General features: G+C 41.6%; 1 long non-coding RNA gene across 1 annotated transcript; it reads left to right on the plus strand.

Annotated features, from left to right (window-relative positions):
- Nucleotides 1-246: 246 nt before the first annotated feature.
- On the plus strand, nucleotides 247-1548 carry LOC103792908 (uncharacterized). The gene is made up of 4 exons (XR_619854.5): nucleotides 247-408; nucleotides 667-825; nucleotides 1116-1153; nucleotides 1360-1548. It is a non-coding gene; the product is annotated as an uncharacterized LOC103792908 (long non-coding RNA).
- Nucleotides 1549-5016: the final 3468 nt, after the last annotated feature.

Below are 5016 nucleotides of genomic sequence, written 5' to 3' on the forward strand. Positions count from 1 at the left end.
AGACCCTGATGCAGGCTCCGGCAAAGACAATGGCGTTCTCTTGCCTCAAAATCTGCCGGATAAAGTAAGAATGATGAAGAGCCAGGACAGTCCTGCAACACCCTGAAGAGAGGCAGTCCACGAGGGCTCTCCAAGTTACATCCGAGTTGCTTCACGTTGTCTCTTCCGGGAGATGAAGGGAAACAGTTGGTGCTTCCGGGTCAAGCGAAGGCACCTCTAACCTTCAGTCCCGTGAGCCACAGCGCCGTCTGTTCGTGAGGCCGCACCAGAGCTGACATACACAGGCCCACCCTCCAGGTGCCTCCACACCGTTTTCTTGCATTATGAAGCTGAGCAGCCTCACTCTACTCTCTGTGACCATCCTCCTTTGCCTCTGCATGACCCAGCCTGGAATCCTGAGGCGTGTGGGTAGGGCGTTGGCGACCCTGGATGCTGTTGGGGTTGGGAGCGTTTCCTCTGAGGAGTCCATGGGATGACCTGGCCCTAACGCCTGGAAATCACACTTTGGTGCCCACTCTCCCTGTGGCTTTTTTATTTTTTGATGGAGTCTCGCTCTGTTGCCCAGGCTGGAGTGCAGTGGCACGATCTCAGCTCATGGCAACCTCTGTCTCCCGGATTCAAGCGATTCTCCTGCCTCAGCCTCCTGACCTATGGCATTTTTTCCAGCTACACAGAAACCGGGATATTGCCCAGAGTTTGATCTTGAGTGCCCCTTCACCCTCTTACCTATGTGCTGGCGCGATAAGAGTTGCAAGGGGGACAAGAAGTGTTGCTACTACAACTGTCGGCGTCAGTGTATGGAGCCGTGGTGGGTTTTGGATTGAGGTGAGGAGCCCTAGATCTGCCGTTCTTCATGTTGCCCCTAAATCTGCCTTTAGCAATCCTTGTGAGCTGATTTTTTAAGTAGGGTGAGTCTACGGATTTGCCTCTCTAAAGTGAAGGAGGAGGCTCAACAGACTTGTTTGCTCAGATATGCACCTTCCATTTCACATAATGGGCATCGCTCTTCTCCTCTCTGTAACTCTCTATAATGTCGACATTTCAACAAGATTTTCTCTAAGGTACTCAATAGTTACTGGATTTTATTATTCATTTTCAAATCCTTTTTCTTACAGTTTACAATCATGAAACACTTTCCTCTTTACATTGTGAGGTAAGAGTTTATAATTTCAAATTTCCTTAGGACGCCTTGCCTAGAATCCCTGATCCCCAGTCCCTGACTCCTTGGCAGCACATGCCAGTGTTGTTGTGAGGGGAATACCTAACAGGAATCACACCACAGTGGCCCTGGGACAAAAAACCATGTGCCCTGTACATTTTGCATCTTCCCATATCTCTGGTTTTCTATTCTTTCCCAAGGTGGAAATCCCTTCTTAACCAGGACTGAGGAGACACAGGTGCTACAGGCTCAGACTGGGACAACTGGTCTCCATGTCATCCACGGTTCTCAGGCCCAAGACTTCCTTTTAGCAAGAGTTAAATGTTTATTACCGTGATAACAAGAGAAAGAATAAAGTGTTATATATTTAAAACTCCATGAAAATCTGTAAGTCTGCTGGATTGATCTCTTGCTCTCTCTCTCTCTCTCTCAGCCGTGTTGCACAATCCCTTAGGAACTGTAAGAAGGACAGAGTTACTGTTTCATATTTAGTTTCATCGATTCCTGCAATTGTGTTTTTCTGATATAATTGTCTCTTTCAGGATCTCCTGACACTCAGATTCTCTGTTGGTCAGATTCCAAATGCATTTTGGAGTTAAATTCTCTGTTTGCATCCTATGAATGGCACACCGATTAATCCTGTAATGGAAGAGCAAGCCAGTTTTTCTGGTAGTACTGCTGGTGGCCTTTCCAAGTGTTGAAGTAGTATGATCTGCGCTTGGATTTGGAACTTAGGGTTGGAAATTGAGCAAGATGTACTTTAGATCTAGGTACTTTCATTCCTAAAAATTGGGCCGCCATAAATTAAGAGAACAAAATCCCTGTGGTTCACCTTACCTCCCTTGAGTCTTTGCTTGGGGGCTGGGCCCTAGATCTATCTAGTAATGAAGTGTAATTAGCCATGAATATTCCAGATTTATAACTCTGTGCCTCATTCTTCCTTAGCTCCCACAAAGGTAGCAGAGGTCTAGAAAAGTGATTTTCCAACATTTTATTTATCTCTGACAAGTAACATTTTGAAAAACTACTTTTTCCCAAACATGTTTCAAATTGACATCTAATATTATTATCATCATTGCATAGTTTCAAGAGATAAAAACTTAGGTATATGCTAAATGTTGTCATTTAAATCACGTGGGTATCTTTCTCTACATAATGTTTTCTAATGGAATCTAATTACAGTGTTCATTTGTTAGTAACATCTATTAAGAAAGAAAAAAAAGTCCTTTCTTTTCATTATTTTCATCCTCATCTCTACTCATTTCCTATCATTTCCTCAACTATTCAAACCAAAACTATAGTTAGTTAGTTTGGAACCTCTGAAAAGCAGATGCCTACACAAGATTAGATAATCAACAGTGTATAGGGAACAATGTCTGTGAGGGGAAATGGCAGGTAGCCCAAGTGGCAAGAACAACATCAGAATATGATCAGGACTGACTGCTCCGAGGAAGGAGAAAAGAAAGGAGGCTTGTGGAGGAAGAGACTCAGAATGAAGTACAGCACTGACAAATGCTGAAAGACAAGGCTTGAACTAGTCACATCAGAGGAGACCCATGTCTCAAGATGGGCTTGCCTTAGTATTCAAGCAGCAATCAGTCATTGGCTGGGATCAACCTGAGGGAAGCATGACCTCTGCACAGACATGGTGGCAGATGAAGAGAGCAGTAGCTGGGGCTGTCCGTCAATTACTCACCTCAAAGCAGTAAGAGATCTGAGTGCTGCATTTTCATGCCTACCACTGTCCTCTGCCTTGTGCTGCACAGTTACTTCTCCAGGTATGGTAATGAAGACTGATTAATGTCACCTTGTTGAGTTTTCTTCTTTTTGGATGTCCAGTGTCTTGTCCATCATCAATGATTCCTGGTGGTTGTTAATGTGTAACACACAGATCTTTACGGTAAGTGTTCATCTGTCCTCTTGTCCTGCTCTAGACATCCTTGCTCTTGGTTGCCCAGTTTTGTGCTTTACAAGCCCTTGTTTTAAAACTTAGGTTTTAATATTATTTAGGTATGACATGGCCAACACATTAGGAGGTGACTGCCATTGAAAAGAGTGTTTGTTATACTAACAAATCTCAAGAGGAAAAACACACCATGCTATGGAGGAGGTCCACATGGGAAGCACATTAGTCAGGAGGCGGAGGGGGAGAATAATGAAAGAAATTGCAGATGACACAAACAAATGGAAAACTATCCCATAATCATGGGTTGGAATAGTCGATATCATTAAAATGACCATACTACCTAGAGCAAGCTACAGGTCCAATGCCATCCCTACCAAAATACCAACATAATTCTTCACAGAATTAGAAAAAAGTATCCTAAAGTTCACATTGACCCCAAAAGGAGCCCAACACGCCAAAGCAGTCCTAAGCAAAAAGAACAGATCTAGAAGCATCACATTACCTGACTTCAAATTATACTACAAGTCTATAGTAACTAAAACAGCATGGGACCAGTACAGAAATGAACACATAGATCAGTGGAACAGAATGGAGAATGCAGAAATAAAGCCACAAACCTGCAATTGACTGATCTTCAACAAAGCTATCAAAAATTAACAATAGGATAAAGACTCCCTATTCAATAAACGGTGCTGGGAAAATTGGCTAGCTATAATCAGAAGAATGAAACTGGACCCCTATTTCTCACCATATACAAGACTCAACCCAAGATGGGTTAAAGACTTAACTGTAACACCTGAAATTATAGAAATCCTAGGGGGGAAAAACCCTAGAGAAAATTCTTCTGGACATTTGCCTAGGCAAAGAATAAATGGTAAAGCCACATAAAGAAAATGGGATAAGCCCAAAAACAGACAAATGGGACTTAATTAATCTAAAAAACTTCAGCACAGCAAAAGAAATAATCAACAGATTAACCAGAAGCCTGCATAATGAGAGAAAGTATTTGCTAATTATGCATCTGACAAAGTACTGGTAACCAGAATCTACAAGGAATCCAACTCAAAAAGAAAGAAACAACATCATTGAAAACTTAGCGAAGGATAGTAACAGGCGTTTCTCAAAAGAAGAAACGCCAACAAACACATGAAAAAATGTTCAAAATCACTAATCATCAGAAAAATACAAATTAAAACCTCAGTGAGCTATCATCTTACAGTAATCTGAATGCCTGTTATTCAAAACTTTTTCTAAAAAAGCAGATGTTGATGTGGATGTACAGAAAAGGGAATGGTAATATATTATTGGTGGGAATGTAAATTAATTCAACCTCTATGGAAAACAGTATGGAGATTTCTCAAATAACTAAAACTAGAACTGGAAGTTGGGTCAGCAGTCTCACTACCGGCTTCTACCCAAAGGGAAATAAATCATTATATTAAAAAAGACACCTGCACTCCTTTGTTCATCCCAGCACTATTTACAGTAGCAAAGGCAAAGTCATAGAACTAACCTACAAGTCATCAACCATGACTGGATAACAAAAATGTGGCACATACACCATGGAATAACATGCAGTCATTAAAAATAATGAAACCATGTCTTGTAACAGCGTGGATAGAGCTAGCAAGGACTGAGTCTCCCTCAGATCCCTCAGAAGGAACCAATCTTGCTGACACTTTGATTTGGGACTTCAAGGCCTCAGGACTGTGAGATAATAAATTACTCTTTTTTTCATCTTTATGGAACATTGTTAAAGCAGCCCAGGGTAAGTATTCCATGACATAATGCAGTCATCCCTCTCTTAGGTGTTTGTCCGAACCGCATGATATAGTATGTCCACACAAAAACCTGAATGCAAATATGTGTAGCAGCTTTGTATGTATTTACCAAAGACTAAAAGCCACTATGATGGCCTTCTCTAAGTGACTGGATAATATAAAAGACCATT

This window comes from Callithrix jacchus, chromosome 5 (assembly GCF_049354715.1).
Source record: "Callithrix jacchus isolate 240 chromosome 5, calJac240_pri, whole genome shotgun sequence".
Taxonomy (NCBI): domain Eukaryota; kingdom Metazoa; phylum Chordata; class Mammalia; order Primates; family Cebidae; genus Callithrix; species Callithrix jacchus.